Here is a 22,135-nt window from a genome sequence, read left to right on the forward strand (position 1 = left end):
GAGTTCTACCAAACATTTAAAGAAAAGTTAATACTGATTCTTCCTAAACTATTTCAAGAAATAGAAGAAGAAGGAAAGCTACCAAATTAATTTTATGAGGCCAGCCACTACCCTAATGCCAAAACTTGACAAAGATACTACAAAAAAAGAAAACTACAGGCCTGTAATCTCTGATAACCATAGATGCAAAAATCCTCAACAAAATATTAACAAACTAAGTTCAGTAATATATTAAAAGGATCATTCACGATGATGATATAGGATTTATTCCTGGGATGCAGGGAGGGTTCAGTATCTGCAAATCATACAACATGATTCATTACATTAACAAGACAAAGGGTAAAAACCACATGATCATCTCAGTAGAGCATTTGACAACATTCAACATTCCTTCATGGTAAAAACTCCACAAAGAGAGGTTTAGAGGGGACATACCTCAATGTAATTAAGACTATATGACAAACCCACAGCTAACATTATCTCAGTTGCAAAAACTGAAAGGGTTTCCTGTAAGATCAGGAGTAAGACAAGGATGTTTGCATTCACCACTTCATTCAACATATACTGGATTCCTAGCTGCAGCAATCAGACAAGAGAAAGATGTAAAAGCCATCCAAATTAGTAAGGAGGAAGTAAAATGCACCAGTTGCAGATGACACTATACTATATATAGAAAGCCCTAAAAAATTATTAGAACTGATAAAAGAATTCAGTGAAGTTGCACAATACAAATGAACATACAAAAATCTGTTGCATTTCCATACACTAATAACAAACTAGCACAAAAAGATATTAAGGGAAAAAATCCAATTTAAAATTGCAGCAAAAATAATAAGAAAACTAGGAATAAATTTAACCAAAGAGATAAAAGACCTATATTCTGAAAACTGAAAACACTGATAAAAGAAATTGAAGAAGACTCAGACAAATGGAAAGGTATACCATACTCTTGGATTGGAAGAATTGATATTGTTAAAATGTCTATATTACCCAAAACAATCTACAGATTTGATGCAGTTCCTATCAAAGTACCAGCAATATTTTTCGCAGAATAAGAACAAACAATTATAAAATCTCCATCTCTTATAATTACAAATTTTTTTCTTCATTATGTACTGCTGATATTTTTTTTATAAGTATATTCTTTTTTTTTTTTAGATTATTTATTTATTTATTTGACAGAGAGAGATCACAAGTAGGCAGAGAGGCAGGCAGAGAGAGAGGAGGAAGCAGGCTCCCCGCTGAGCAGAGAGCCCAATGCGGGACTCGATCCCAGGACCCCGAGATCATGACCTGAGCCGAAGGCAGCGGCTTAACCCACTGAGCCACCCAGGCGCCCATGTACTGCTGATATTTTTAGTGATTTTTTTTTTTTGAGATTCCTTAAGTACTAAGTAATACACCAGTAGTATATAATGGTAATTAAAACAGACTTACTCCCTGTCCTCAGGGAAATTATAGTGTAATGGAGGAGGCAAGACAGACAGTGAACACATCAATAAACTATATAATTACAAAAAAAAAATCTAAAACTTGTGTAGAACTGCTAAATACCTCAAATAGCCCCACCAAAAAAAAAAAATCTTGAGAAAAAAAAATTTTTTTTTTTTAACCAAGCTTATGATGAAGCTTTGTGTTTGGAAGTTAGAAGATGGTGGTTGTACATTATTTCATTTAGAAAATATAAAAACTCATTCTGTTTTGAAGCTAGGTGTTAAACTGGAATAGCTCTGATACCCCAGAGAATAGTTCCCTTGAATTCCTTTGTTGTTTAATTCTTTAGAACCTTAATTAATTGTTTTTTTAATCCTGAGAGATTAGACAGTAGACTTGTTAAGAAAACAAAAATGAAACTGAAACCACAAAGTTTTTTTAAAAAACTTGAGCAAGAAGAACAAAGCTAGAAACATCAAAATCCCAGATTTCAGGGTGCCTGCATGGCTCAGTCAGTTAAGCCTCTGCCTTCAGCTCAGGTCATGATCTCAGGGTCCTGGGATCTTGCCCTATGTAATGCTCCCTGCCTGGCAGGGAATCTGCTTCTTCCTCTTCCTTTGCCCTGCTCCCCTGCTCATGCTCTCTCTGTCTCTTAAATAAATAAATAAATAAATAAAATCTTAAAAAAGGAAAATACATTTACAGTACTGTATTTATTTTTAAAAAGCCACATTAAATGGACTTTTGCAGTTTAAACCATGTTGTTCAAGGGCTAAGGGTCACTGGTTTTTTAAAAAATATAACATTGGGGAGGGTATGTGCTTTTGGGTAAATTGGAAGGGGAGGTGAACCATGAGAGACTATGGACTCTGAAAAACAATCTGAGGGGTTTGAAGTGGCGGGGAGGGGTGGGAGGTTGGGGTACCAGGTGGTGGGTATTATAGAGGGCACAGCTTGCATGGAGCACTGGGTGTGGTGAAAAAATAATGAATACTGTTTTTCTGAAAATAAATAAATTGGAAAAAAATATATAATCTGATCTCTCCTTTTTGACTGGGTTATTATGTTTATGTTTAATATTATTGACATCATTGGATTTACATCTGCTCTTTTGCTTTTTGTTTTCTGTAGGCCTCATGCTTTTTAAAAAAATTCTCTTGAATTCTTTTAAATTTAAGTGAATTCTTTTGAATTAAGTGAATATTTTCCACTCTGATATTTTGAGTCCCTTAATCATTTTCAAATTATACAACTTGAGTTTTCTTAGTGTTTGCTCTAGGTTTTAAAATACACATTTTATTTTATTATTATTTTTTTTTTGGATAGCCTCAATTTTATTTTATTTATTCAAACCCCTCAGATTGTTTCAGAGTCCATAGTCTCTCATGGTTCACCTCCCCTTCCAATTTACCCAAATTCCCTTCTCCTCTCTAATGCCCCTTGTCCTCCATGCTATTTGTTATGCTCCACAAATAAGTGAAACTATATGATAATTGACTCTCTCTGCTTGACTTATTTCACTCAGCATAATCTCTTCAGTCCCGTCCATGTTGCTACAAAAGTTGGGTATTCATCCTTTCTGATGGAGGCATAATACTCCATAGTGTATATAGACCACATCTTCCTTATCCATTCATCCGTTGAAGGGCATCTTGGTTCTTTCCATAGTTTGGCGACCGTGGCCATTGCTGCTATAAACATTGGGGTACAGATGGCCCTTCTTTTCACGACATCTGTGTCTTTGGGGTAAATACCCAGGAGTGCAATTGCAGAGTCATAGGGAAGCTCTATTTTTAATTTCTTGAGGAATCTCCACACTGTTCTCCAAAGAGGCTGCACCAACTTGCATTCCCACCAACAGTGTAAGAGGGTTCCCCTTTTAACCTAGAAGAATCTACTTCTCGTTTTTACTTAAATTCAGCAAAATAAACTTTTCTCCTGTATAGCTCCATTTTTCTCTTTCTCCACTTTTTGCTACCATTATTGTATGTATTATGTCTTTGTGTTGTAAAAACCCAACCATATATTGTTATAATTTTTATTTTATGTAATTTTGTGTCTTTTATTATTTATTTATTTATTTTCTTATTTGAGAGAGAGCACACAAGTGAGGAGAGGTACACAGGGGGAGGAAAAGGGACAGGCACACTTCCAGCCGAGAATGGAACCTGCCAAACTGAGCTCGATTCCAGGATCCTGAGATCATGATCTGAGCAGAATTCAGATACTTAACTGACTGAGCCACCCAAGTGCCCCTAATCTTATGTCTTTCAAAGAAGCTGAGAAAAGAAAGGAGAACAAATACATGTTTATGGAGTTGATTATATTAGCCTTTCTATTTTGCATTCTCTTCTTAGATTTCTGTGGATTTGAGTTTCCATTTGTTGTTATTTCCTCACCCCAATACAGCTTTCCTCTCATCTGCTTTATCTATGTTGTTATTGCAAATATATAAAATTTATGTTATTAGGCCATCAGTACATTTGTATATGTATTGTTTTATTGAATTACTTTCTAAATCAGTTAAGAAAAGGGAATTAACTGAGTTTTCTTTTTTTAATTTTTTTTAAAGATTTTTACTTTTTTATTTATTTGACAGAGATCACAGGTAGGCAGAGAGGCAGGCAGAGAGAGAGAGGAAGGGAAACAAACTCCCCGCTGAGCAGAGAGCCTGATGCGGGGCTCGATCCCAGGACCCTGGGATCATGACCTCAGCTGAAGGCAGAGGCTTAACCCACTGAGCCACCCAGGTGCCCCTTAACTGAGTTTTCTATTTGATGTATCTCCTTACACCAGGAGAAAGCGGACATCATTTAAGTGTGAATTTCTTCTGTTAACAGAACCAGGAAAGTGACAGCTGTCCCTTAACTTTGATTGTATAAACAAGATAAATTTTAATTATAATTGAGAGATAAATTTAAAGAATAGTCATTTGATCTAAATGAAAAGTCATGCTTTATAGAGTAATACACAAAACCTCTCCATCTGTTTTTCTTAAATTGGTCTTTGAGCTAGTCATAAGCAGTGGCAGCAGCATTAAATACTTTCACCTCCATCCGAGACTGAAGGAGTTAATTATCTCTAGCTATTCCTGTCTGAGTCAGCTTTTTTTTTTTTTCCCCCTGCCAGTGGCTTTGAGTATTGTTTTTGAGAATGAGATATCAGCTACAGCCCATCCAGAGATGGGTTACTGCTCAGGGTTTCAGATTTAACCACATGTTAGATTGGTAGCTGGGTTCCCTGCACTGCATCTCATACTGCTTGACAAGATAATGGCAGAACCTAAAAGTGAAAATTCAGGCTTATTAATACTGCTACCATTAACAACAACAAAAAAAGGGCACCAGAATAAGAAAAATATAAGAGAAAATATAAATTGAGTGGGACACTGTGACAACAGGCATAAGCTGGGACTGTCTCAGGCAAACTGATACATGCGGACACTTAACTGGACATGTATTTTTTCAAAAGCCTCCTAACTCCAACTCTGGATTACTATTGTTCCATTAAATGGCTATGCCCTCAATATGATTCACTTGTTTGTGACTATTCAGTAATTTCTACCGCAATTATGTACATGGAAAAGAATGTGAAGAATTCTTCCTAGTCAGTTTCATTCATTTGGCATTTCTTTTTTTTTTTTTTCTTTTTTGTAGAACATTTTCTGTTCATCTCAAAACTTTTATTAAATTTTGCATGCCTTCACTTTTAAACTAAAGACATGTAACAGATTTCCCAAATTATTCTCCCTTAAATTAGTTCCTTTGTTATCTTAAAAAAGAATACAGTAATTAAAAATGAAATTTGGGAATGAAAGGAAGGCAGTTTCTTTATGTTTATTAAAAATGGGTTATTTGAATAAGAGTATAATAATACTTTACATTCTATTACAGAATTAATTAAAAGGATTTACTGTATATCTATGGCTCTTTACCAGAACCTTGGGAGACAGGTAAGTGACAAGTATTTTTTGCAGAGATATCTCTGACACATTAAATAATTTGATCTCATAGATTCCTGACAAAGTTCCTGACAAAGTGACATACCTCTTTTTCTCTTCAGTAAAACATTAGTAGAAATATATATTTATATGGGTCTTAATGGATCATTTCTCTAGGATCTGATAAGTCATATTTCCAGGGAGGGGAGGGTTGTTTTCTGTCATATTTATAAGGAAGACATTTAATAAGACACACAAGTTTGGCACATTCCAGAACTTAAAGCACTATAAACAAATAAATTAAATAAATAAAATCAGTAAATGCTATGTGGTATCTGGATTATATCTTGCAACTGCAAAAAGCCATTAGTGGAAAAGCAGGTGAAATACAGATAAAATGTGCAGCTTAATTAATATCAGTAAAACAAGATTAATTCCTTTGTCTTGCCAAAACCATGATTATGTAAGATGTTAAAATTGAGTGAGGGGTATACAGGAGCTCTATGGTATCCTTGCAACTTTTCTGTAAATCTAAAATTTAAATTTATAATAAATAATATTTATAAATAAATATATTATAAATATATATATTTATAAATAAATATACGATAAGTATAATAATCTAAAATTATTCCCAAATAAAAATTCACTTAAAACAGTTGATTTATTTGAAAATTATAGTTTAGAAGTAGCTTTTCTCTGTAATTGTTTGAAAAATCAAAATTGTTGCCTTTTTAAAAAAATTTTTTTTTAATTTTTAATTTTTTATTTTTTATAAACATATAATATATTTTTATCCCCAGGGGTACAGGTCTGTGAATCACCAGGTTTACACACTTCACAGTACTCACCAAAGCACATACCCTCCCCAATGTCCATAACCCCACCCCCCTTCCCCCAACCCCCCTCCCCCCAGCAACCCTGTTTGTTTTGTGAGATTAAGAGTCACTTATGGTTTGTCTCTCTCCCAGTCCCATCTTGTTTCATTTATTCTTCTCCTACCCACTTAAGCCCCCATGTTGCATCACTACTTCCTCATATCAGGGAGATCATATGATAGTTGTCTTTCTCCGCTTGACTTATTTAAGCACGATATGCTCTAGTTCCATCCACATTGTTGCAAATGGCAAGATTTCGTTTCTTTTGATGGCTGCATAGTATTCCATTGTGTATATATACCACATCTTCTTTATCCATTCATCTGTTGATGGACATCTAGGTTCTTTCCATAGTTTGGCTATTGTGGATATTGCTGCTATAAACATTCGGGTGCACGTGCCCCTTTGGATCACTATGATTGTATCTTGAGGGTAAATACCCAGTACTGCAATTGCTAGGTCATAGGGCAGTTCTATTTTCAACATTTTGAGGAACCTCCATGCTGTTTTCCAGAGTGGTTGCACCAGCTTGCATTCCCACCAACAGTGTAGGAGGGTTCCCCTTTCTCCGCATCCTCGCCAGCATCTGTCATTTCCTGACTTGTTGATTTTAGCCATTCTGACTGGTGTGAGGTGATATCTCATTGTGGTTTTGATTTGTATTTCCCTGATGCCGAGTGATATGGAGCACTTTTTCATGTGTCTGTTGGCCATCTGGATATCTTAAAAATGTTGCCTTTTAAAAAAATCCAGATTCTATTAATAAAGATGTAAGGAAATATGTGACTATGGGTTTCATTTTTCAGTTTGTAGGAGGCATGGGATTTCAGTTTTTGGATATTGGCATGGTGTCTGTGGCCATCTCCTTACACCTGAGTATAGACTTGCTCTTTGATTCTATGCTTTTTGGTAGTTTAGTACAGCACTTTGTATTAACATAAGCACTTTCCCTATGCCCTGCTTTTCTCTTTTTCTTCTTTTTACTTTGATATACTATTGGAGGCCAAAGGCCAGTGATGGGCCTTCATTTTGGAGTTGAGACTCTCTCAGTGTATGTTCAGTTACACCTCTGTGAGCTTCTAGGTCAAGTACAAGACACAGTTGACCTATTGTTAAGGAGTATGAATAAAGATGAACATAACTCTTAAATAGCCATTTCTGTAATTGAGCTAAAATAATTGATTGCTGTCAGATAATAGAAATTCTCAGTTTCAAAAATGAACTCTAACTGTATAACTCTTAAATTTCTATAAATATTAAAAGACTACAAGAATGGAACTCTGTAGTTTGCTGAAACTGTTACATAAGTTTTCATTAATAAAAGTAAAATAGCCATGCTGGTCTTATAAATGGTTTCCTGCTTCTGTTGCCAACTTTAATGATTTTAGTTAAACTTAAATTTCATAAAGAGAAATAGAAATATATTATACTTAAAGGATATAGACATTTAAAATAACAACAGACCTGAGTGACTATTGTAGAATAATTATTAGGCTCTGAGATTTCTGTTTCGCTTTATGGTATTTATTCATCAATCTCATGTTAGTGGAATTGACTTCTTTATTTCTTGGTCGTGTAACATAATTTCACTAGATCTTGGTAGGGAAGTTCAGAAAAATGGAAGACCGTTTTCTCAGGAGAAGTTTAAATTCCTTTGATCATGTAATAGTTCATATATAAACAAACAAAAACCCTCTTTTATTAATCCTTTGTACTAGAAAGCCTAAACGTGTTGTTTTTAGAGACATACTTTATCATTTAGCTGACTGTCATTTTGTGGTCATCTAATGTATAAATGAGAATACCTAATAGGTATTGAACACTCTATGTACCAGGTACCTACAGTGATCTCATTTAATCTTCACAAATACAAAAATAGTTTGAAATCCCCTTTATAGATGTAGCTGGGGAAGTAACTCGTGCCTCCAGGCTAACCCTGAGGCTTTGGTGCAGAAAGAGCAGGTCCCCATGGTGTGCAGTACCTGCTGTTTGGTTCATAATGTTACCAGTGTCCAGGAAATCCTTAATCCATGGACACTTGGTAAACTTGAGAGAATTTTAATTCTTCTGGGGAAAAGGGTGTCTGATCACACTGGGTGACCTAGAGCAGATTTCCCTGGGGTGACTAGCCTGGAGTACAATCTCTTGTTCCCTGTTCCAGCCTTGATTTGGCTCATTCTGTGATTCCCTAACATGTCATTTGTTCTCTGTCACCTGATTAACTGCTAAACACTCACTCATTGTGTGCTTCATTGATCATAAGCCAAGAACTTTTGGCAGCTCTGGGGAACATGATCTCAGCATGCTTCCTGGTCAGGGTTGGGCAACTAGGAGTTGTTAGTTGGGGTGAAAATTTGGATCCAGAAGCCAGGGCACATGCCAGAGACCAGAGATGTGGTAATTGAGCAGCTGACATGTGAAATGCAGCTATCCAGACTCAGTCAATAGGGCAGGAGTCAGAAATAGAGTAGGCACGTGACTTTGAAAGATTATGATTGGTAACTTTGAACTTTGTGCATATAAAATACAGTTAACATTTGAACAATGTGGCTTTAGGGGTACTGGTCCATCCCACAGTCAAATCCACATATAACTTTTGACTCCCCTAAAACTTAACTACAAATAGCCTATTATTGACAGGAAGATTTACTAATAATGTAAACAGTTGATTAACACATATTTTGTACACTATTATATACTATAGTCTTATAATAAAATAAGTTGGAGAAAAAATGTTATTAAGACAATTATAAGAAAAATACATTTAGAGTATAGTATTGTATCCAAAAAATTCATGTAGTTCTTTTTTTTTTTTTCTAAGATTTTATTTATGCATTTGACAGAGCACAAGCAGGAGAAGTGACGGCAGAGGGAGAGGCAGCCTCCCCTCAGAAAAGGAGGCTGATGTGGGATTCTATCCCAGGACCCTGGGATCATGACCTGAACCCAAGGCAGACACTTAACCAACTGAGCCACCCAAGCATCCCAAAATCCGTGCAGTTCAAATCCATGTTTTTCAAGGATTAACTGTAATTCTGTTTTGCTGAGAGGATAAGAGTTATCAACTTATTCATCAAAGTGCTCATTACACCATGCAGAAATCTCCCCATAACTTCTCCCCATTGGTTCTACCCATATTTTTCTGCATAAAATACACCTAAAATTACAGAGTCTCCTTTGCTATATTGTCTTCTCCATGGTCTCCAAAAGCTGACGTTCTTCAGGGCTTAGCCCTTGGCTACCTTCTACATTTATACCCTATGTGGTCTTATGTGACTCCTTGCTTTAAATGCCTCCTGTTCTCCCAGATTTATTCTTAATCTGTATCTCTCCTATGAGCTCCAGGCTCATATCTATGGCTGCCTATTCAACATTTATTTGAAAGTCTAATAAACATTTCAAACTTACCATGGCTGAAATAGAACTCTTGGACTCTCCTCCCCAAATGTGTTCCTGCCCTCCTTCTTCTTCAGCTCAGTAAATGGTCCACACAGTTGCTTAGGCCAAAAATTAGAGGCCATCTTGAGTTTTCTCTTTCCTTCTGAACCCATTTCCAGCCCATCAATAAGGATTATTATATATCCTCCTTTCAACATATATCCTCTAATACCCCTGTATTGCCGCTACCCACTACTTCCTGATATAATACAACCTATCATCATTACAGGTTACCTGGATGATAGCAACAGTCTTGTAACTGACCTTCCTTATCTCCTCCTTGCACCTCTCCAGTCAGTTCTCCATACAGGAACAAAAGTGTTTTTTAAAAACTGTTTAACAGTTCCTGTCATTTTCCTGTTCAGAACCCTTGAGTGACTACCCATCACACTCAGGATAAAACCCCAAGTCTTACCATGTTCTACCAGACCCTGCGTGTTCTGCCTGCTGACTTTATCTCCTACCATTTCTCTGTCTTGCTCACACTGCTCCAGCCACAGTTGCCCTTTTGCAATTCCTTAAATTCTCCAAGGCCACTGGAATCAACTAAATCCCTCTTACTCCCTACCCTGCACCCTCATTCCAACCAGCTCAGACTCCAGTCTGATAGCAGCGGAGGTGGATTTAGAGAGAACAAATGTACATACCCAAGGCTCTCTAGCGTATGTAGTAAGTGAGGTTACACTAGAAATTTTGCAACTTTATTATTCCAAGTTTCTGTCATTTGCATTGCTTTCGAGTGGAAGAGGACTTGGAGATTCAGAGCAACAGAAAGACATAGTTAGAATCAATGGGAGAAGTCACAGAATTTCTGCTTAGTATAATGAACACTATAATGAATAAGCTGGCAACAGTTAACATTTACTTGCAGATAAACTGGGCTCCTTCACTGGACAGTGAGTTCTCCAGCACTGGCAGCGTATGTATCTTTGAGGCTGATCAGGTTGGGGCTCCACAAGTTGTGGAGGGAAAATGTGCTGGGTGAAGGGTCAGAGAATTGATCTTTAGATCTTTCTAACTCAGATTATATAAGTTTTTAGAATCTTTTTTTTTTTCAAGGCACTCTTTCCAAGTCTTTCTCAGATTTATTCTTCTGTATTTGTATTGGAAACTTTCACCAATAAAGTGTAAAAGTTTCCAATATTTGAAGAGAAAGAAGAGCTCTGCTTTTAGGGTTGATTCCAGTGAGATTGCTCAAGTCCCCATCTAAAGGAAATTACTTTGAGAAATTTTTCTTTCTTCCATTTTTTATTTAGATTTTATTTTGATTAATTTTTGGTCTAAAATAAGCAATACATACATACACAAATTCCCTGGTAGGTTTTAGTTGTTAAACAAAAAGTTCACTGAATTGCAGAAGTAGAGAGAATAATATGTGGTAATGTCTTTTTTTTTTTTCGGTGGAAATAGCCTTTTGATTAAAGTTTACTAGAAATGGAAAATTCACCTCATAGTTTCCCTTACATCAGAAGCCTTTGAGAATTAGTGATCATGTTTGAATGTTTCCTTGAGGGTGATGTAGCCATTCCCTTATCTTCTCTTACAAAGGCAGAAGTAGGATTTTGTAGTAGAGAACTTTGTTATAAGTGCTTTTAGTTAGACCTGGATAATGCTATTCATGCAAATCCCATGAACTGTGGAATTTGGAATCAGTGATATAAGAAAGAATAATTTTCAGGGTCTCTGGATACTAAAGTACTTTATATTTGATTGCTTCTTGTAGCTAGGACCCAAATAATAGGATGGCACATCTAGAAGTTGCCTCCAGCCTGGCAGCTTCGTGTAGCACCAGGGCCTGCCCCAACCAGCATGGTGCTTGGCAGATCACTATGAAATCAGCAGTGTGATCAATGTGAAATCAATATGAAATCAGCAGTATATGAATATACCGTTCTAAGGAAGGCCTGAACTCCTTACTCTGCTTTCACCTTGCCCTTGAATCTCCTCTTATTTCTCAATCTTTTCTGGGTTTCTGACTTTGCTGCCTCCTTTCCCATTATATCTATCTCTGTCTTTTAGATTTGACTGCTCCTTCTTCATGGTTACTATGTTGACTTTGCACAAACAAAACTGCTCCTCTGATTCAAAACATATAGTTCGGATTATCTCCTGTATTGATATTCCTGTCTTGACTCGAGCCAGGGATTCTCCTAGGAGGAGAGAATTGATAGCAGTACCTCCTCAACTATAAAGGTAACATGAGCATTACATATGTGTCATGGTTCTTGACTACTTGCACCTGGCAATTAAGATTAATTTTTGTATCTGACCTTAGCAGAAGACTGACATATCCACATTTCTTTTAAAACTAATAATGAAGTACTAAAGAAAGAAAAGGAAGAAGCAGTTCTTTTTTTTTTTTTTTAAAGATTTTATTTATTTATCAGAGAGAGGGGGGGAGAGAGCGAGCACAGGCAGACAGAATGGCAGGCAGAGGCAGAGGGAGAAGCAGGCTCCCTGCTGAGCAAGGAGCCCGACGTGGGACTCAATCCCAGGACGCTGGGATCATGACCTGAGCCAAAGGCAGCTGCTTAACCAACTGAGCCACCCAGGCGTCCCAGAAGAAGCAGTTCTTAAATGTAATGCACTTTTTTCTGTCAAACTCGTCTACTTAGGACAGATCCAAGAATCAAGGATAAGAAGAAAGAGGCTTTTAAACTACATATAGATGATGTTTAAAAATTCAGACCTTAAAAATACATCAGGTTCACTTAGAGCCTTTTATTTACTAATTTTTCCTCTTAATTGCAAACACATATGTTTTCTAAATGCTTTATCTGTTTTTACTTAACTTAATCCTCATAGCAATCCTGTGAGGCTATTATAACTCCCATTTAACATATGAGGAAGCTGTCTTGGACAGGTTACATCATTGCCCATAGTTACACGGCTAGTTTTGTCAGAGCTGGGATTCAAGTTCATGTGTATAGCCACTTTTTATCTTGATCTGTGAATTTTCTTAACTCATAATTCTAGGAAGCCCAGTTAAGTGGTTTCTCAGATCAAGCAGCTTAGAAGTTTCAAATTTGAAAGAAAACATAATGACCTAGGATTCCCAATTTAATGTATTCCTTTTAATAAGATAATTACTCAAGAATACAAATACATCAGAACTTCAATAATAGAAGAAAGAGATAAACTAGAGCACTGCTTTTGAAACTTTAATGTATATATGAATCACATGGAGACCTTATTAAAATGAAATTTTGATTAAGTTTGGGGAGGGCAAGATTTTACATTTCTAACAAGTTCCCAGAGAATGCTGATACTGATTTATGGACCCCACTCTGTGTAGCAAGGAATTTCAGTACCTTCCTATTATGTTTGTTAAGAACAGGCCTGGGACTAAGGAGAGGTAGGTGCCTCACTTATCTCTCCTTAGTTCCATCCCTGGATAAGGATCATGTTTTTAAAGACTATTCATTGACTCTTAGTTATTCTTATAACATAATGAGAAGAAAATTCAAAAATGAAATTTGCACTATTACTCAATTTGACTTAAAAAAGATATAAACTGGGTTTATGACAGCCTAGCTTTGGAGGAAACATTTGCTTCCTGCCACCCACATGTCTGTCTTCAGTCTCCCCCCAAAATCTCATTTTTTCCCTCAGTAAACATGTAAACTATTTAATGATATAGTGGGGGCTTCAGTCAGGGCATCTTCCAAAACAAATAGTAAAGGGCAAGTATTTTTAAGAAAAAGGATAGAGAAATAAATACGTTTTTTTATGCAGAATTACGGTTTAGAGTAGAGAATCTTACTTTTTAATATTTATTGATTTGCTGCTTTTTAAGCATAAGTTTACTGAGAAGCAAAATCTGTGCTTTTTCTGTATTCTAAACAGTGTGTGTGTGTGTTTATATAAATAAACACCCTTTACATTGCTGCCTCCTTTTCTAGTAAGGTAGGTCAAGCAGGTTTTTAAAGGGAGGTTGGTTTTCCTTTCAACCTTTAAAATTCAGTAACCTGAATCTAGAAATGAAGTGTCTTTCACTATGGAGCAGGGAAGGAAGTAAAAAGGAGGCAAGATAGGAAAGTCTGATACATTTAAAATCTCATTCTCCTGGAGAAGGGCGTGTTCGGTACAGAAAGAATTCCTGAAATCCGCATAGGGGTTTTTCTTGAGGATTTGGCTGAACACCACACTGTGCATTCAATTTGAAACCCCTAGAAGTTGGCAAGGATAACTTGTAAAGAATGAAAACTTATCAGTTCTTCCTGAGAATGAGCCCTAGAGTAAAGGTTCCTCTACACAAGTTCTAAAAGAGCTTAAAACCAAGCCTCAAAAGAATCTTGTTAATCTGCAGGTAACTTTACTGCCTGGCAGTTTAACACTCTATAAATTAATATAAAAAAATCTAGCACTCAGCAACATAAAATTCAAGTAAATTCTATCTAGTTAAGCCTTGCTTGGTAAACAAAGGAGCAAGAGAAAAGTCTCAGAACAAGGAAACAATAAAAATAGACCCTCAAATGGCAGAGATGGTACAATTAGCAGACAAGTACAGTGAAGCAGCTATTGTAAATATGGCCCATGTAAATAAACATAATGAGAATTTGAGCATCTAGAGATTTAAAAATGCAGTAACTAGGTGGGTTTAAGTGCAGATTAGATCCTTTGGGAGAAAAGGTCTGTGAACTTGAAAATGGCGAGAATTCATCCACGGGACAGAAAAAGGACTGAAAAAGATGAAAGCAATTTGGTGCCCTATAAGATAAATAACTATGAGTCTAACACAAGTGTAAGTGGAGTCTCAGAATTTTGGGGGGAGGGCAAGAGAGAAAAAAAATTTAAATAAATAATGGCTGAAATTTCCCCCAATTTGCAGTAAGCTCTAAACCCATGGGTCCAAAAAATTAAACAGACCCCAGGCAAGATACATACATCCCAAGGCGCAGCATAAGAAAATTGCTGAAAATCAGTGATAATGAAAAAATTTTAAAAGCTGTCAGAGGGGGAAAAAATACATTGCATACAAAGGAATACAGTTAAGAATTTAGACAGCAGACTTAAAAGAAACTATTCAAACCAGAATGCAGTTTAATAGCATTTTTTAAGTGCTAAAAGATTGTCAACCTAGTATTCCATAGCTAACAAAAATATTTTAGGACGTTAAGGAGGAAAAAACATAAGAGAGGAAGAGCTTTTTTAGATAAAAATTAAGACAATTTATGACCAGCAGACTTACGTTATAAGAAATATTAAAGGAATTTCTTTAAGCAAAAGGCAAATGGTAGCAGATGGAAATTTAGACTATACAAAGGAATAAAGAATCCTTGAAATGTCTCATATGTCAATAAACATAAGAATTTTTTTTCTTTGTATTTTAGTTTTTTTTTTTAAAGGTAACCCTTTGAAGCAAAAAATAATAACAGTGTCTGTCTAGTGGAGTTATAACATGTAAAAGTAAAATGTGTGACAACAATAGCTCAAAGAATTGGATGGGGAAAGGAATCATATTATTGTAATAGTCTTAGACATGAAGGTGTAATGTGTTTTGAAGGTAGGTTATAATAAGTTAGAGAGCATCCCCTTAAGAGGTTGGAAAAACAGAGTTTTAACTATTAAGAAACCATTGGTGAATATGAAATGAACTCCTTAAAAAAAATCCAAAAGAAGATTAAAAAAAAAAGGAAAAAAAAACAGAAGGGACAAATAAAAAACCTGCAACAAGATGGTAGAACTATATACAACCATGTCAGTGATCACATTAAATGTAGATGATGTACTCTAATTAGAAGGCAAAGATAGTCAGATTGAATTAAAAAGTAAGAGTAAACTCTATGTTGTTCTCAAGAAACTCTTGAAATAGGTTAGAAAAAAGTTGGAAAAATATATACAATGTAAGTCCTAGGTAACAGAAAACTGGAGTGGCTATATTAATATCAGAGTGAGCTTCAGAACAAATGATGTTAATAAGGTTAAAAAAGGACACTTCATAATGATAAATAGATCAATATTTCAAGATGAAATAACTTTTTAAATGCAGCCAATATGCTACATTGTCAAAATACATGAAGCAGAAACCAATAGAGCTGAAAGAATACATTGAGAAATCTATTATAATTGGACATTTTAGCACTGATAAAAGTAATTGATGGGACAAGTACAAAGAATATCAGGAAAGATATAGATTTGTATATAACAACACTGTAAACTAATGTAATTTGGTTAGTATTTATAAAACATTTCACTCAAGAAGAGCAGAGTTTATATTCTTTTCAAGTGCATGTAGAACATTCATCAGCATAGACTGCCACATGCTCATATATAAAACAAGTCTCATTAACTTTAAAATATTGGAAGTTATGCATAGTATGTCCTCTGACCCCAACAATTAAGTTAGAAATGAATATCAGAAAGGTATCTGAAAAATCCTCAATATTTGTGATTACACCAAATGCTTCTAACACATTGGTTAAAAAAATAATAATAAAACAGGGAAATTCAAAGTTGTCTTGAAGTGAATCAGAATGAAAACACATAAAAATCTGTGAGGTTTAGCTGAAGCAGTGCTCAAATATTTAACTTTAAATATGTGTATTAGAAAAGAAGAAAGAGATAAAATAAGTGATCTAAATATCCACCTTAAGAAGCCAGAAAAAGAAGAGCAAATTAAAACCAAAGTAAGTAGAAGAAAGGAAATAATCAACAAGAACAGAAATTGAAGAAATGATCAAGGAAACCAAAAGCAGGCTTTTTGAAAAAACAAATAAACCTCTAGGTAGTCTAATCAAGAAAAATAAAGAAGGAGGAAAACACATGTTAGTAAGTAAAATATCAGGATTGAAAGAAGGGATGTTATTACATATTCTACAGAAATTAATAGCATATAGAAGAAATATCATTTAGAAATAAGTTTGACAACACTGATGAAACAGATAAATTCCTTGGAAGACACACATTACTGAAATTTGACTCTGGAAGAAATAAAATTAGGGTAGTACCATATCTTAAAGAAGTTATATCCTTAGTTAAAACCCTTTCCATACAAACAAAGCAAACCAGAAACAAAAACCGAAAGAATTCCAGTCCCATAACTGGATGTTATAATGTTGTAACTGATGAATTCCATCAAACATTTAAAGGAGAAATAATTCAGGGCGCCTGGGTGGCTCAGTGGGTTGGGCCACTGCCTTCGGCTCAGGTCATGATCTCAGGGTCCTGGGATCGAGTCCCGCATCAGGCCTTCTGCTTGGCGGGGAGCCTGCTTCCTCCTCTCTCTCTCTCTGCCTCTCTGCCTACTTGTGATTTCTCTCTGTCAAATAAATAAAATCTTTAAAAAAAATAAAGGAGAAATAATTCAGAAAATAGAGAAAGAAGGAGCACATCCCAACTCATTTTAGGACATCAGCATTATGTTGATATCAATCAAGGTACAGATATTACAAGAAAACTATGAACAAATATCCTCATGAACATACAAGAAAAGTTTTTAAAGATTAGTAAATTAAATCCTGCAGTATTATAAAAACATGGGTTTTTCCTGGGTGTGCAAGCTTGGTTTAATTTTAGGATATCCCCTAGTGTAAGTCATCACTTTAACAGGAAAAATGGAAAAAAAGCTATACAGTACTGTGAATAGTTGCAGAGAAAACAATGGACTAAATTCAAGAGCCATTCATAAAAGGAATCTCTTGGGAAACTAAAAACAGAAGGGAACTTTCTCAACTTGAGAAAAGACATCTACATATAATCTCTAGCTAAAATCTCATTAATATCACAAGTTAGAATGCTTTCCCCCTAAGATAAGAAACAAGGCATGGATGCTTACTCCCCTCCTTATGTCTGTCTAGCACTGTGATATGGAGACCTCAGCCAGTGTAATAGGCAATAAAAAGAAAGAAATGGCATACAGATTGCCAAAGTAGACATAAAACATCTTCATTTGCACGTGACATGGTCATGTATAGAGAAAATGCTGAGCAGTCTCTCAAAAGCCACTAGAATTTGTAATTGAATTTTAGCAAGATTATAGGACACAAAGTAGATCTACAGAATCAGTTGTATGTGTATATACTAGCAATGAAAAATTGGAAATTGAGATTTTAAATCTGTATGGAAATACAAAGGACCTAGAAAAGTTAAAATAAAAAAAAGATTGAAACGTAGTGATCCAAAGGGGCACGTGCACCCGAATGTTTATAGCAGCAATGTCCACAATAGCCAAACTATGGAAAGAACCTAGATGTCCATCAACAGATGAATGGATCAAGAAGATGTGGTATATATACACAATGGAATACTATGCAGCCATCAAAAGAAACGAAATCTTGCCATTTGCGACAACATGGATGGAACTAGAGCGTATCATGCTTAGTGAAATAAGTCAAGCGGAGAAAGACAACTATCATATGATCTCCCTGATATGAGGAAGTGGTGATGCAACATGGGGGCTTAAGTGGGTAGGAGAAGAATCCATGAAACAAGATGGGATAGGGAGGGAGACAAATTGACTCTTAATCTCACGAAACAAACTGTGGGTTGCTGAGGGGAGGGGGGTTGGGAGGAGGGGGGTAGGGTTATGGACATTGAGGAGGGTATGTGCTTTTGGGTAAATTGGAAGGGGAGGTGAACCATGAGAGACTATGGACTCTGAAAAACAATCTGAGGGGTTTGAAGTGGCGGGGGGGTGGGAGGTTGGGGTACCAGGTGGTGGGTATTATAGAGGGCACAGCTTGCATGGAGCACTGGGTGTGGTGAAAAAATAATGAATACTGTTTTTCTGAAAATAAATAAATTGGAAAAAAAATGAAGATATGAAAAAAAAAAAGATTGACAAGAACAGAATTGGAAATTTCAAAACTTCCTCTACTTTTTAAAAAATTTATTTATTTGAGAGAGAGAGAATCTCAAGCATATTCCCTGCTGAGTGCAGATCCTGATACAGGGCTCACTCTCATGACCCATGAGATCTTGACCTGAGCCAAAATCAAGAGTTGGATGCTCAAAAGATCAAGCCACCCAGGTGCCTCAAGACTTTCTCTACATTTTAAAGCTTCCTCTTTAAAGCCACAGTGATCAAAGAAGTGTTGGTTTAAAGTAGACATGTATATCAATGGGATAGAATAGAGAATCCAGAAACAAACCCACACTATATAGTCAATTGATTTTTGATAAGTATGCCAAGGTAATTAAATGGAGAAAAGTAAGTCTTTTCAACATATGGTACTAGAACACCTGGATATCCAAATGTTTTTTAAAAAATTAACCTCAACCGTTATTCTTCATATATAAAAATATCTTGAAAAGAATCATGGATCTGAAACTGACTGAAACTGATTGAAACTGAAACTATAAAACTTTAAGAAAAAAATCACAGAAAATATTCGTGAAGTTGAGATAGGCAGAGATATCTTAGGACACAAAAAGCATGAACCATAAAAGAAAAATTGACAAATGGGACTCTATCAAAATTTAAAACTTCTATTCTTTGAAAGATATCATTAAGAAAATGAAAAGGTAGTCTTTAAACAGAGAGAACATATGCACAATATATATATATATATATCTGACAAATGACTTGTGACCAGAATATATAAAGAACTTTTATAGCCCATTGATAATAAGACAACCCAGTTAAAAAAATATGCACAAGAAAATAATGAATGGCCGGTGCAGCACAGGAAAAGAGATTCAATATCATTAAACCTCAGAAAAAAACCCAAATCAATACAATGAGATACCACTATGCATTTGTCAGAATAGCTAAAATTAAAAATTAAAAAAGAGCACCTGTTAGCTGAGATGTAGACCAGTTGGACTTTTCATATATTTTGCCATGGGGAAAGTGAAATGATAAAACTATTTTAGAAAACACTTTGGTAGTATTACAAAGGTAAATATTATTTCCATAAGATGCAACAATTTTACTCCTAAATATTTACCCCAAAGAAATGAAAGTCAGTTTACACACACACCTGCACATGAATGTTCATAGCAGCTTTATTCATAATAGCTTCAAGCTTGGACCATCAACTAGTGACTAGATAAACATACTATGGTATATCCATGCAGTGGAATATTACTTGGCAATAAAAGGGGCTAAAGAACTGATACACACAGCATGAATGACTCTCAGAAACATTATGCTGAGTTAAATAAGCCGGACACAAAAGAATCCAAATTCTATGATTCCATTTACTGCCTTGGATTACTACATCAGAAATGTTAGAAAAGGCAAATTTAATCATTAGTGATAATAAGCAGACAAGTTGTTCCCTGCAGCTGAGAGTTCAGTGTAATTGACCTGGATTGGGTATGAGAAAATTTTTGGCATGAATGTGTTCTGATGGTGATTATAGGGACATATGGATATACATTTGTAAAATGCATTGAAATATGTATGAAAATGCACACATTTTACTGTATATAAACTGTAGTTTAATAATGTTTTATTTTTTTAAGATTATTTATTTATATGAGAGAGAGTGTGAGCAGGGAGAGGGACTAGAAGGGGAGGGGAAGGAGGGGGGAAGAATCCCAAGCAGACTCTGTGCTGAGTGCAGAGCCTTTTGCTGGCTTGATCTCATGACCCTGAGATCATGGCCTGAGCTGAAACCAAGAGTCAGATGCTTAACTGACTGAGCCACCCAGGCAGCTCTGGTAATGTTGTTTTAAAAAGCATTCCACAAATATTGAAAGTTATTTAACTAGCAAAAGATTAACTCTGTCTAATAGTAGAAGACCTCTGTATAAGACTGATACTGAGTCAACCTGAAAAGTCTGTTCAGATAAATCAGTATATATAATAGAAACAATAATACATGAATTAAATATCCTTAAGCAAGGAAAGAGAATAAATGAATTCTCAGTATACTTTCTAGCCTGTGATTTGATATTGGAATAGGACCCAAGCATCCTTCGATTTCACTGATGTACTTTTCTGTCTTCTTAAATTGATATTTGGTAGTGTCCTTGGCAATAAGATGAATGCAGCTAAAATGAAGTGATTACACAGAATTCATTCTGGGTTTTGTTTTATTATTCTTTTGCATTTTTATAATCAGAATATGTACATAATAACTCCAGTGTCTCTTAGAATCTATTCTTCATTTTAGAAACAGGACCTCTAGCTTTTACCTGAGCATATATATGGCCGTCCACCTAGAAAACTACATTGTTCTGCTTTTCTTGCAGCAGGGTATGACTTTGTGGCTAATAATAGTTGAAAGATGATTATATAAGGTTAACCCCTTCAAAACAAGCCACATGTCCTAGACTTTCTCTTTTCCCTTTCTGCTTGGCTGGCATGTTATATCAGGTGTAGCAACCATCTTAGGTCCAGAGCTGGAGGTCATGTAAAGGATAATAGAGCCAGTGTGGGTCCATGATGATCTTGTAAAGCATACCTTTCCTTGTTACCCAATATTATAACATGAAAAAGAAGAATTTCTAACTTGAGCTACTGTATTTTTTAAATTTTTTTTTCAAAGATTTATGTATTTTAGAGAGAAAGTGAGCACCAGCAGGAGGGGCAGTGGAAGAAGGAGAGATTCTCAAGCAGACTCTGCGCTGAGTGCACAGCCCCACACAAGGCTTGATTTCATGTGACCCTGAGATCACAACCTGAACCAAAACCAAGAGTTGGAACTTAACTGACTGTGCTACCCAGGCACCCCTGAATCTCTTTGTTATAGCAGAAAGTTTGTACACTAATTCAAAGGAAAGCATTTAAGAATTCTGTTTTTCTCTGTGTACTTTTTGGATATATTCAGTATATTTTAGGGGGCAGTCTCAATTAAAATAATTATTTAAGAGGGTGTTTCTCAAAGTTTAAGTTACTTTTAAACTTTACATACTAATTATTATTAAATCGATATCAGGTTTTCTTCAACTTACAGTGGGGTTATATCCGAAAAACCCATTGTACATTGAAAGTATCTTAAGTTGACAATGCATTTAGTACATCTAAGCTACCAAACATCATAGTTAGCTCAGTCTACCTTAAACATGCATGACATTTATATTAACCTTCTGGGCAAAATCCTCTAACATAAAGACTGTGTTATAATAAAATGTTGAATATCTCATGTAATAAATTGAATGCTCTATTGAAAGTGAAAACAGAATGGTTGTATGTGTTTTAAGCCTTTTGGTCATTTACCCTTGTGATTGTGTGGCTGACTGGGAGCTGTGCCTGCTCGGCATCATGAGAGTTCAGTGTTACTGTTACCAGTTTTTCGGTGTTATGTTGTTAACCTGGGAAAAGTCAAAACTTAAAATTTGAAGTACAGTTTCAGCTAGAATTATTTATCTGTTACCAACTTTTCTATTTTTTTGTCTAGTCTGCCAAAGGCTCAAAGATACAAATCTTTAATTTATTAATTTTTCCTTATATTTGTATCAGCTTTTGGTTTAGAATGTGTGTTAATGTATTATTTGCTTTCAACATCTCAATTGATAATTATACTTTTGTCAGAATAATATGCCATGTGCTCTG

At 35.5% G+C, this 22,135-nt stretch overlaps 1 protein-coding gene across 4 annotated transcripts in view; it reads left to right on the forward strand.

The window, feature by feature from the left end:
• ZNF438 (zinc finger protein 438) overlaps nucleotides 1–22,135 on the forward strand; it is a 184,738-nt gene that overhangs the window by 33,969 nt on the left and 128,634 nt on the right. The window contains exon 2 of one of the 4 annotated variants that reach the window (XM_044227201.1): nucleotides 5,328–5,386. The exons of the other annotated variants lie outside the window; for them this stretch is intronic. The gene's annotated coding sequence lies outside the window, so the exon portion shown is untranslated. The remainder of the gene's footprint in view (nucleotides 1–5,327; nucleotides 5,387–22,135) is intronic. 4 annotated transcript variants of the gene reach the window in all.

Source organism: Neovison vison, chromosome 12 (genome assembly GCF_020171115.1).
Source record: "Neovison vison isolate M4711 chromosome 12, ASM_NN_V1, whole genome shotgun sequence".
Taxonomy (NCBI): Eukaryota; Metazoa; Chordata; class Mammalia; order Carnivora; family Mustelidae; genus Neogale; species Neogale vison.